This window comes from Diorhabda carinulata, chromosome X (genome assembly GCF_026250575.1).
Source record: "Diorhabda carinulata isolate Delta chromosome X, icDioCari1.1, whole genome shotgun sequence".
NCBI classification, from domain to species: domain Eukaryota; kingdom Metazoa; phylum Arthropoda; class Insecta; order Coleoptera; family Chrysomelidae; genus Diorhabda; species Diorhabda carinulata.
The window spans coordinates 33,499,173-33,513,110 of record NC_079472.1 but is presented as its reverse complement, the minus strand read 5'-3'; the positions used below and the strand labels follow the sequence as shown (position 1 = coordinate 33,513,110).

At 31.9% G+C, this 13,938-nt stretch overlaps 1 protein-coding gene across 3 annotated transcripts in view; it reads left to right on the top strand.

Moving 5' to 3' along the window:
- The window catches only part of LOC130900598 (glutamine synthetase), a 50,177-nt gene that overhangs the window by 7,889 nt on the left and 28,350 nt on the right, over positions 1-13,938 (top strand). The window contains exon 1 of one of the 3 annotated variants that reach the window (XM_057811305.1): positions 7,129-7,437. The exons of the other annotated variants lie outside the window; for them this stretch is intronic. The gene's annotated coding sequence lies outside the window, so the exon portion shown is untranslated. Of the gene's footprint in view, positions 1-7,128; positions 7,438-13,938 lie in introns of those variants that run through there. 3 annotated transcript variants of the gene reach the window in all.

Here is a 13,938-nt window from a genome sequence, read left to right as displayed (position 1 = left end):
GTAAAAATCTGAACTTTAAGTCATTATAGGATCAAATGAAAGTTATGGTAAAAGATTTATGGTAGATGATAAATCGTTGTCTTTATAGTCTTTTTTCTGTCTTGTATTTTCAACAAATTGGCTCGAAAAAATGAAGATACAGCTTCGGAATCCGGACGGAACTATCAGATGACGACACACGCTAGGACTTTGGAAAATCGAATTGGAAAACGAAATGGCAAAAGAAAACCTAAACACCACACGAATCGCATGCTGGAACATAACGTCGTGGAACGGAAGAGATCATACTAGATATGAAGAAACATAACATTGATATTTGCGGGATCTCTGAGACAAAGAAAAAGGGACAGGGAACATGAAAAAACGGAGAATTCATGCTAATATACACAGAGCATCGAAGACATCGACGACAGAATATTGAAAATCTACCTAAAAATGAACAATACCACGACACATTTGATAAGCACGTATGCACCAGACATATCTAGGCCACAGCAGAAACTGAAAACTTCTATCAGCAACTACAAAACATCATGGACAGCATAAATACTAAAGACGAAATTAGCATACTCGGAGATCTTAATGTACGGATCGGGAACGATGTAATACGTAAAGCAAAAGTATAAAGCCATAGTTAATGAAAACGGCGAAGCACTAATAGACTTCTGCGCTAGAAATGAAGTGAGGATCAACAACACGTACTTTCCACATAAAGACCAACACAAATACACTTTCAATAACAATCGAGGCCGGCGATCGATGATAGACTTCATACATACTTACAAATCGACTAATAACACCCGCACAAGTAGTCGACGTCAGAGCACTAACATCCGCTAACCTGGGGACTGATCACAACCTTGTTCTTGGCACTAGTAAAACGTCCACAACAAAAGAGAAAACACCCACAGTTCATCGAAAAGTACAATCTGGAGTCGAACAATGGAGAGCACAGAACTCCTCTACAAACGTAGGATTACTAATAAATTAAAAGAGATAGATTTGAAACCACAATGGGGAGTAGAAGAGAGCTGGCAAAGTACTGTGAAATTAATGTAAACGCGACAAACCACACCAAACCATGGTTTTATCAAGAGGTAAAAGAACTCTCTGAATCAAAAAGGAAATGTTACTTAACATACAAAAGCGCACCGTCGTAAGAATCCCACGCAGAGTATGTCCAAGTAAGAAACAGAGTAAACGCAAGAATAAGATCAATCAAAAGAGCACATTGGGCTAATTTTACTAGCTACATGGACCACGACCTGTATGGCGCCCAAAGGAAAGTGTGGAAAATGTTTCGGAACAGAAAAAAACAAGTTAACGAGTTCGTGCAGACCAAAGGAGTACCAATAGAGACATGGCAACAGCATTATAAAGAGCTTTACGATGCTGAGGAAATGCCGAATATAAACGAATACGAAACAGTTATAAGTGGTACGGTCGCTGATGAAGAGGTGGAAGCAAAACTCAAGAAACTGAAAAACAGAAAATCACCAGGACCGGACGGCATCCCAAACGAGCTTTTAAAATATGGAGGCCCCGAACTTGCAAGGAAACTAGCGCAACTATCACCATACCTGTATTCAAGAAAGGACTAAAAACCTACCCAGAAAACTATAGAGGAATAACTCTCTTGAATACGGTAATGAAAATTTTCACGAGTATTCTCAAGGACAAACTGGAAACACAAATTAAGAATGCTGAAGAACAACAGGGCTTTACAAAGGGACGGTCAATAACAGACGCAGTGTTCATAATAAAACAAATAAAAGAAAAGGCTACAGAGTACAATATGCCAGCGTATATTTGCTCCATTGACCTAACAAAGGCGTTTGATGGGATCCGGTTGGGAGATATTTTGCATATATTGATGGAAAATAAGGCACCAGCATAACGAAGATAATCCATAAACTAAATAACAATAACGTAACAAAAGTCAAGGTAGGAGATCAATTCACTGAAAATATCCCAATACCGGGAGGAATTAGACAGGGTGACAGTCTAAGTCCCTTCTTGTTTAATCTCCTCATGGATAAAATTATGAACAAAGTAACCTCGGATACAGAATGGGCAACAAAAGACTTGGTATGGTATGCTACGCCGATGATGCAGCCATCATCGCCGAATCAGAAAACGACCTACAGAGACAACTCTTCCAGTTCTTCTTGGTAAGCCGCCAACTCAATACGAACATTTCTATCAGCAAAACCAAATGTATGACAATCGCGAAGGATCCGCTCAGATGTAAGCTGGTGGTGGAGGACAATCCCATAGAACAAGTTATGCAATTCAGATATCTGGGCACAGACATATCAGTACCCACGACCTAGTTAAAGACCTAAGAAGCGAGATTAACAAAGCATCCGCAATATCAGGATGCCTACGAGATATAGTCTAGTCCAACCCGTACATGCACAAAGATAGCAAAATTAGAATCTACAAGACTTGTATCAGACCCATCATAACGTACGGCACGGAAGTCCGCGAGGACACCAACAAGTCGAAACAAATGCTGAAGGTAGACGAGATGAAAACACTGAGAACAATAGTGGGGAAAACAAGAAAAGACGAAGTAAGAAATACAGATGTCAAAGAACAATGCGGTTTACAAGACATTGTGAGATGGGGAAGACAACGTAAGAGGCAGTGGTACAACCTTGTAAGACGGATGGACGAGAACGGACTGTCGAGAATAGTCCTAGAAAACAACCCACCCGGCTCAAGGCCTCCCGGGAGACCACCTAAAAGGTGGAAAGATAGTTGGCAATCCATCTCTCAGGAAAAGATGCAGAGTCCAAGAAGAAGAATAAATATTTTCCACATAAGTTAACCTACATTGTGAATTTCAAATTTTCTTTTGTTGATGTCATTATTAACGTGTTTGGTACACTTGATTTTATCCATATGATATATCATAAAAATCACTTAACCTAATATCAGTTCAATAATAACTATAGAAGTTATAACTTCTATATCCACCGATGAAAAATGTATTTATTCAAACAATTCGAACATTGGATAATAATAAAAACAAAACTCGCATCCTAACCTAAAATACTAGAAAAAATTTAAAGTAATTACGTATAACATGCCTTAGATACAAAATTACGAACCGCTACTGTCAACAGTCGTAACCAAACTAAATATTTTATCTGTCGGCTTTCTTGATCTAACCTAACCAATCTCTCCATTCTGAAAATTAGGGAACTGCTTCATGAGTTGTATCAGCAAGACATTCGAATCGGCTGGTTCCCCGGACACTCTCATATTGAAGGAAATGTATGAGCAGACGATCTCGCAAACTTGGGAATCACAATCAGACGTCCTTCCTTACCGTACTCCATTTAGATGTGGGACAGACCATTAAAAGTAATATAATAGAAAAGTGGCACTCAACATTCAGAACACTCGAGTTGTCGTCATTTTTTATAACTGCTCCTTGAATAATTCTAATATTTACTCTTTCTACAGTTTATACTATGAATAGAGCTTACGATCCTTTTCCAGTGCAAGGCATAGTGTTCGAATTTCCAAGCAGTGAAAACATAAAACTTATATCAAAAATTTTCAGTGCTAAAAACATCAAATACTAATCCTAGAACTTGGTCAGTATTAGCAATGTAAATAAAACCAAACATGAACCATAAATAGTTGGATGAAGTCATTTAAAAACAGGCCGAATAGCCCTGGCAGCTGATGCCTTGACAACCTTAAGAAGAAGAAGAATAATAATAATAAGAAAAAGACGCTTTCATGAACTCGTATTCTTTGGCGACACTTTGAGTTACTAAGAATATATTTATTCAGTTTTGCGACCGGAACTTTTTGGTACTTTTTATAATCCTTCAAGTGAGAATAGTTAAAGTAAACATCCTTCTTTTGTTGAATATTATTTATGTAATATTACATAATTTATTCTACAAATACACGTGTAAATCACATGTCACAAATAGAATAGAGCATCCAAACCTTGGATTGATGATGCGTGTATAAAATTTTTGTTTCTTGTATTTCTTGACCTATTCATGCCAATCAATTCTTATTTCTCATATATATGTAAAAAAGAATCGATTTTGAGCTATTTTGTTCAATAATTATACCAAGATGCCGATTATATCATAATTTAAAATTCCGTGATAATTAAAAATCACTCTATTAAACTTCTTATTTTTAATAACTATATTATAAATAAATTAATCCAATTCAAATAATAAACGAAGCTATTTTAGGGTATTTTTATTGTTTATCTAACGTTTTATCAGATAAAAACCCACCTTCTTATGTTCAGTTTTCTCTTTAGAAAATATTTCCATGCAAATAAATGATGTAGGGGAAGCAATTAAGTGAAAACCTTGGAAAACTCTGCTTTCGTTTTAATTGTAGTTATCGACAATGAGATGAATTTGATTCTTGTCTAACATAAACGACGTGACGTCCGTGAATATTTTTCAAAGAAATTGCGTGCTCTGTTTACAGACATTTTTCAAGTAAATTTTTACGAGGGATACCAGATGAATTATCACGATTTCTGAATAATATACACCGAAATTTAAATTAAAAAATGAGGAAATTGCTAATTAATAGAAATATTGTAAATTTAGGTGACAAATCTGTAAAATAGAAAACAGGAAAAAGCAAAACCTCCTATTTTTGTTTTTTCAAATTAAGAGAAACAAAAAAAATCAGAAGTACAATCTATACTAGGTAAGGAATATTTTACTTTTTTTCTATGGAACTTATATCCAGACTACATTTTATAATATATAACATCACTCAATTAGACGTGTGATTGACACACTGATGGCGCTGCCATTGTCAAATCTATAAGACGTGTCTATAAGTCTAAGTGTAAATTTTCATGACATTTCGATTAGTCAGAAAAAAGTGACAATCATTTAAATGAAGCTACTTTTGTTATTTTCAAAACAATTAGTGTGTCAAATTATCTTTGCTTCTGGATGAAAAAAAAATAAAAAATACTGTACAAGCTCAGCAATGGCTTCAAAAATGTTATCCGGACTATGCCCCATCGACAAAAGCCATTAGTTATTGATTTGATCAATTTAAACGCAGATTATTGTGAACATTCTGGTCGTCCAATTGAGATGATTACTCCAGAAAACATCAAAAAAATCCTAAAAATTGGTTACATCTAATCGTAAATTGAGATATCAGAAGGTAATCGAAAGTCAACCAACGGTGACGACCATCCGGTGATGACAAAAAACAAATATAGGTTAAGATTAGATGCTATGTCAAATATACGAATACAATTGTCGGACGTAATATCGAATTATAGTAAATTAATTTGATTATCAAAATAAACAAGGTGCGTATTATGTTTAAAAAAATCAATTGAAGAACTAATTTTTATATTAACATTTATTAGTCTGCTTACTCTCCATTTAACGTTGATAGAGTTTAATGTACAGAAATGAATCAAAAGGGGTCTGATAGTGCCGTATATATATTTTCATATTAACTCCCTACTAGAACCCAAGGTCTGTGCATTTCCTCTTGAATTTTTGCATCAAACTATATGGAGCTGCTACAAATAGTCATATAAAGAAAACCGTTTTTGTTGTAGAAAATAAAAAATTTCAATGGTTAATTATTATTTTGTAACTTGAAAAACAATATCTATACAAACAATTGTTTGTATAGAAAAAGATAAAACCTCAATCTAATATTTCCAATATTATGCTATTTACCTGACACCTTTCGATCCATCTTCGTATAATGTTCTCATTTTTATTATTTTATCAATTATCAATTAATTTTGGAATCAAATGAAACAGAATCATACTTTTGTTGGAATAAACCCAGTTTTTGTGTAAACATTAGAAAAAAATCATTATATACAAATTACTGTCAATTGACCATGACTCGTTTTTTAAGTACTCACATTAATAGATGAATTACCATTTAATTATACCATTACAAGCTAAATAGAATGTGTGTATATCTGAACAAAATAACATGTGATTGGAATTGATAGGTTAGGAAATAACACTTCAAATAACAGCTACATCTCTACGTTTTTAAACATTACATATTATCTTATAATATGATTAACCATATCTAAACTGCACTAAATAACACCAATCATTGATATTATAAGCAATCGTGACTAGATTTTTTCATATACATCCATATACGAGTCTTATAGGAGTGTTTTTGCATGAATTTATGTGACTTTTGACATATGACATCAGCAAAATGGCGAAAGTTAATAATTTGTTGACCGTAACGAAATTCGAACTTTCTTCACACTCCCCTCGTATTATTAGCAATATTGACTGGGTCTGTTCATATACATCTATATGCTAGCCTTACAGGAGTATTACTTGCCTGGATTGACGTGAAGTTTGACATATGACATCAGAAAAACAGCGGAAACTCATAATATGTTCACCGTAATTACAGACGATCTTTTGTCACACACATTCCTCGATTATAAGCAATCGTGACTAGATCTGTTTATATAAATGTATATAATAGCCTAACAGGAGTGTAATTTGCATGGTTTGACGTGAAGTTTGACATATGACACCAGCAAAACGGCGGAAACTAATTTTATGGTTATCATAAAGAAAGTCGATCTTTCTTCACACAAACCTCGTATTATAAGCAATCGTGATTGGATCGATTTATATTTATATCTATATACTAGCCTTACAGAAGTGTTACTTGCATGGATTATTGACGTGAAGTTTGACATATGACGGCAGCAAAACGGTGGAAACTAATTACATGTTTACCGTATCGAAAGTAGATCTTTCTTCACACAACCCTCGTATATAAACAATCGAATAGTAAAAAAGTGTTGATTGTTTGTTATAAACCATATGGTATTATGAAAAACTTGTTATAATTCTTGTATAACATAAGTTTAGGAGTTTAAAAAACGAATAATCCAAATAATAATTAAATGCAAATATCATGCTAAACATTTCAAATCTATTCCGATAGAACAATTTGATACGTAATTAACATTGGAAAAATAGTTAATTATTTGCAGAACATTACTCGATCACCTTCGCTGCGTAGTGTATGTCAGATATAATTTATCAGTACCTAATAAATGACTACATACGACTTTCCAAAACTCTATATAACAAATCGACAGCCAGCGCGAAAATAAGTAATCTTATCTCGAAACGTTTTATTTGTATTATTTTTCATATAATGCATGATTGTCTCTTACTAACAATATAATTCAAATAATATTAAAATGGTGTAATTAGTATAAAGTGATGTGGTGGGTATACAAATCGCAACAGTCAATTTGTATATAAATATACAAGGAATTATTACTCCAAACTTATTTCAATTTGAATTGTTTGGTGTATCAGAGAGGTCGGAATACCCGTATCACGAGCGTGAGGATATAAGTGACATCAATATTTGTTGCGACTTTTCAAATATTACTAAGTAAGTTATTGTGATTTTTTTCTCTATTTAATTATAAAGAATAAACTTCATTTAATATTCATTTTTTTTTTAAATATCAATTTGAAGTACGTGTTCTACCTTGTATAAAGTACTTTGAAATTACTTTCAAATTATAGAATTTTAATAATTTTTACATAATGTTAATACTAAATTAATTGAATAAAATTAGAATAAAAAAATTATTCTACTTGTAATTTTTTCACATCTTATATTTTGTTGTAAAGTTTTGATTCTACTTATGCTAATTCACGTTTTGTAACTTAGTACAAAATTAAAAATTGGATAGAATAAAGAGAGGTTATGTTTAACGATAACATTTTTAATAACTATTTATGGAACATTTAACTATTCATCATATACTTTAACTATTTTTGTCTATGATTCAGAAGTTATGAAATAAAAAAAGAATTATCTATGAATACAGCCACTGTCAGCATGTTTCTAACAAATAGTAATAAGATCAACTAAATAGATAGATGAAGCACTAATAATTTTGATAATATATGATTATTCAAGTAATTATGGCCATTACTCGCGAAAACAATACTATACTTTATCTACAGCTTTCAAAAACAATATATTTTTGTCATCATGATAATTATAATAAATAGTGATAGTTATTAAAAGTTATAGGTGGATTTGTTTAGTTTTAGAAACATGAGAGAGAGAGAGAAATGCTTTATTGTCAAAAAATTGCAACAATTTGTAAACCAAAGCTTGTAAAAACTAAAAAACACATAAATATAACTAAATAAAGATACAAATAAAATAAAATTTCAATATACAGAATAAAACCACAATGAGTAACAAAATTATAGGTAATATTTAGTATATAAGTCGTATATGAGTCCATAGCAAAAATTAATCCAGTATGCAGTGTGTCCAGAATTAAATATTATTATTAGAATAGAAGATATCGATTTGATTTCAATTGGCAAGTGATTATGCATTTTTTTGCATTGTAAAATATTGAGCCCTTAACTAATTCTGAAAGTGGAGTAAGTAAGTAAAGGTCGTGCAATGATCTTTCTGACATTGGAGAACCGTGTCAATGTGTTTGCCTATTGCAGTCACTTTTCATGTGGTGCAATCACCATTCTACAAATTTAAATATAAATAGGTCGTTATGGCATAAGTGGTTGCGTTGAAAGATATTTTGTTTTTGTGGCAGCTCCTTTGTGATCATCTGTATTTTCAATTTTCATTGTAGTCAACTCGTTCGTGCGGCAGGTTTCCATTTAACCCGAAGTTATTGAAACTCGTACCAAATACTAATGAAATATTTTGAAATGTCATTTTTAATGACTTACTTTGGTCGTGCTACCTCCAGAAATTCAACTCGGTTTCAACGGTTTCTTGTTATTCAATATCTTTCACCAATATTTGCATTAAGTCGACCGGTATAATTGTCAACTATCATTTCATCTAAATCCTATGATGAACTACCAAAAAAAAATGATTCTTGTTATAGAAACCTGTTTTTACAATATTTTCATCATTGTTAAATTAAATGAATAATAACATAATAGAATAATTTATTTACGTTGAAAATGTGTTATCAAAACATAATTAAAAACAAATTTAAATAGAAGTATTTATACTCATCAAAGTACTACCCTTGGCATTAGTAATCTACTTATCCTAAAGTTAAATTCATAACTGGAAGCATTTCTGGAAAGTTTCTTCCGAAATCACTTTATAATGGCCTTCTCAATGTCAGAAATGATGGGATCTGCTATCCCATTTTTTATGCAATAGCAGGAAGTGGATGTTAGAACAGCGAGTAAGGTGAAAACGGAAATAAAGGAAGACTTCTAGTAGCAAAGTTTCGTAACGTAACATACCGTCTTATCATTTTGGAGAAGAAAGCTGCTGGACTGTTTTCTAGATTTCTTTATACACGTTCCATTAACACTTGTAAAATTAGGAGTTTACAGGTGTTTACTTTGGAAAGTTGTTTTGTAGACATAACTTCCACTCCGAGTAACAATTCTGTTGATGTGTTGTTCAAGATCCATGTTTCACGACAGATACTATAGATCCAATCTCTCTAAATCTTTTGAAATAGCACACAGACAGGTCTACCTACTTTCTAACATTGATAAAATTAGTTGTCTCCATTTAATCGGTTTACTAAGTCAATCAGTTTGGTGTAGTAGCTTCCTTCATGATTCTTTCATTTTTCAATTATCATCTGACCAGTTAATACTTCCACTTGTACAACTGAAGTAGATGAAAGCTGGTATACAGCGGATCGTTTCTTCAAGCCTTACATTGTGGTAATCCTACTATTGGAAATCTGAAGCATTCTCAGAATTATTAAATCAGAGTTCTTCTATATTTAGATTATAATTGTGATACCGTAGAACTATAGGACAAACATTAGTATTTACAATCTAGATTAAAAATTCATCAATACAATAGAAATATAAAACTGTATTGGAGTCGAGACGTAGATTGTCAAGTGCCAACAAACTCTGAAAACAGTTTCATCAACCGAAAAAGTGATGGCGACTGTTTTTTGGGACAGTCATCATAAAAAAGCGACGATATTTGAAGAAAGAGAGAACTTTTTCATCAGGTGAAGTTATAAGTTTAATATAATGTAAATTCCTAAGAATGGCTGTCTCTGGCTTTTAGACAAGTGCTCTGTATTAGTCTATTTCTTTCGTAAGCGGTATTTCGTCACCATCTCTGAGGGGTTTGTCTGACCTAAAAAGGTTCTGGCCATTTTGTAGCTGTATCACAGATGACTTGCCTTGTTCTTTTTCCCTTCTCATGAAATGTTTATTAAACTGTTAGTAAGGTTCAGGTCCTGACAGCTATTGATTAACTAGAACCCTAACCTGAGATCCAGCAGATGCTTTGCGGCAAGAATCAGCCTGAGTGGGCAAATCTACACACTGTAGTTATTATCTTTTGCAGAAAGCTGGGCCACCAGCTTGGTCTGTATAACAAAACCTTACCTTCCTAGAGATGTGAAAACATTCCTACATATAGTTAAAACAGATTTTATTTTCATGTTTTTGTGATATAATTATCACAGTTTTCAATGTCAGGTTATGTTTTGACAAAGAACGAAAGTAGGTCAAAATGTTGAAATTATTTTCTATGAAAAATATATTATCAACACAAACATGGAATCAATATCATCCATTAACGAAAATATTAAATTTATCTATTACTAGTCCTTTAATCAATTTTATCTGTTGAAATATGAATTAGAGAAATAGAGAAAAAAATATTCATTAGAAACGTGTTTAGGTTTGTGGTAAGCAATACTTGTCATATTATCTTGGCATTTATTTTTAAAAATTTATATTATAATCACTCCAAATAAAATTCTAACGCGCTGTTTAACTCAAACATTTCGAAAGCAAACAAACACCTTTCAAATATTTAAATAACTCATAATTGATATACTACTATGTTTGTTTCCAAATTATAGAAGTACAGATATTATAAAAATCACGTGACGCACATATGATAGCGAATGGGCTACCTGTATAATTGTGTAATTCATGTTCTTAATTTTGAATTAATCAAATGCCAATATCAAAATAATTCTTAATAATCTAGAATTTCGAAATATAAAAGATTTCGCGTATAACGATTGTATCTCGACTTCGACCGTTATATATAACTTTCTTATTGATTTTGTACACTAAATATTAGCATCAATACTTAAATATTTCTTCCAATATTGGGCATATTAAAATTAGTTGACTAGTGAAAGATTCAAATTCAAATTCACCACGCTTAGAACCACTTCACCGCTGACATTGCTGAGAGTATCTGATCCTGATGTGGGAATTTGTTAAGGAAAACCTTAAAATGTCGGAGAGGGTAAAACATAGAGGCATAGCTTTGGTCACATGGCTGCATTCATAACCTTAATACGTGAGGCAGCTATGTTGACGGGAGATCTTGTGATATTGTCCTCCTGTGCATTCGTGATTGAAAATAATACTAAAATCAAACAAATTCTCAAAGTTAATGATTACCCAAGAGAGCTGGTTAATAAAATGGATACCTCGAAACGAAAGAAAAAATTCCCTTACAATAGAAGATTGTCTTCGTCCAATAATTGTGTGCTGGCATTCTACCCAATAAACAAAGTTGGCAACTTATTCACACATACCAAAGACAAAACTCCTAAAATTCACCATTTTAATGAGATTTATAAAATAAAATTGTTTAGACTGCAATAAAAGTTGCATTGGTGTGACTAAACAGTACTTGAAATTCAGAATGTACCAGCATGAATATGATTGTCGAGAATAATAGAACAAAAAAAAATAAAACAGCTCTGGCCCAATAGCATTTCACCTATAGTCACAACTTTATTTTTGATGCAAAAATATGCCAGAAAACCACTGAATGATTATATGTCGGCAAAATCTGATCGGGCTACTACTTGATGGTAATAAAGAATAATACCAACAGTTTTTACCGTTCTGAACAGCGATTAGTGTTCTTAAAATTTGCTTGCATGGGTTTTCCGAAATGCTCGCTTCAGCTAAAATAATTTCAGTTTTCTGAAACTTCCGGTTATACCGGAAGTGGACCCAAAACTTCGTTATTTTAAACGGAATGCTATGGTTTTTATTAAATTTCAATATAACTTTATATGAGGCATCGTATGCCTAAAGTCCACCATTTTTTAATTACTCAGGTTTAATATTTTTAAAATTTGGACAAATAACACTTACAGCTTTCAAAATCTGTGGAAACCTTCACAAAAATTTATATAGGATGTTCAGAAAATGGTGCCGAATTTCGCTATCTAAGAAAGACTTAATTTTTTCAAATGGCAACCCCCATTATTGTCTTTACCATCGGATTCTACGCTTTGAATTAAGGGTACTTCGGTAGTAATATCATATATTTCAAATTAACGGTTTTTGTAGAAACAAGAAAATACTGAAATCTCCATGGTTTTTAATAGTCACCTGCCGATGGCGAACAGCGAATAACAAAAGTTAACGTATCCAAAATTAAATTTGCAACGCTTAAACGTTAAGCTGTTTTCATTGTTTGTTTATTTGTTGATATGTTAGCTTTTTTTGTCGTTTCAGACAAACGACAATTAAAAACCATGAAGATTTCAGTTTTTTCATGTTTCTACAAAAACCCTTAATTTGAGATATATGAATTTACTAACGAAGCGTAGAATCCAATGATAAAGAGAAAAATGGGGGTTGTCGTTTGAAAAAATTAAGTTTTCGAAGCTTTTAGATAGTGAAATTTGGCACCATTTTCTGAATACCCTAGATAAATGCTTGTAAAGATCTTCACAGGTTTTGAAAGCTGTAAGTGTTATTTGTCCAAATCCCAAAAATATTAGACCTGACTCACTTAACTTAAAATTAGAAAAATAATTTTTTTATGTGTCCAAAAATTTCGAAAATGTGAAATAATTAAAAAATGGTGGACTTTAGGCATACGATGCCTTATATAAAATTATATTGAAATTTCGCGTAGATTCCAAAAATTTAATAAAAACCATAGCATTCCGTTCAAGATAACGAAGTTTGGGTCCACTTTTTTATTTTTATTTTATTATTTTTTATTATTTTATTTTTTTTTAATATTTTTTTATTATTTTTTATTATTTTATTATTATTATATATATTATTAAATTATTTTAGCTCAAACGAGCATTTCGGAAAACCCATGCAAGTAAATTTTCAGAACACTAGTCTCAGTACTTTCCCATATACATATCGATTCAGCTCGTCGTGAAGGACCCTGTTCTTTTGACTAAAGTCTAATAATTTAAAAAGTGTGTTTATTGGTTTCCAACTCAACTTTTTCATTGTCCTTCTGTTTTATACAACAATGGTCTTGTTTGTTTATGTTATATAGTTTGTCTTAAATGCAGAGTATGCTATTCATTTATATATACATGTATAGATATTTATATTGTTTACTAGTTTATCTTCGTCAACATTGGAGTTATAATGTATCATATGTTGGCATCTTAAAAAACACTTGGGCAGTTTTATTTTGAGTCTTCAGCCCACACCACCATTCGAAATTATAACTCATTATATTTTTCAAGAATTTTGTTTTCAGGGGTATTTTTATTATTTGATAAAGGTTTCGTTATGAGGTCTTTGTGAATTATTTTTGAATTTTCTATAGGGATTGAAATAAAGAGGGTGGTACGTCTCTCAATCACTATCAATATTTCACACTTAAAATAATATAATATTGTTTTATAAGCTGTACTGATAACAATTATTACTAAATAATTACAAAACAATGTTTATCTAAAACATATTATAATCTAATTTGACGTTAATGATCTCTTGACCTCATTGTGTAATCATATCAGTTACATCGTCAACCAGCAGGATTCTTAAGGATTTGTTCACTATTACAAACCTTAAAAACAGAATCGATAATTATTATAACGAATTTTTTTAAATAGATTTTATATCATAATATTTAATAGATTGACAGATGCGGAAATGT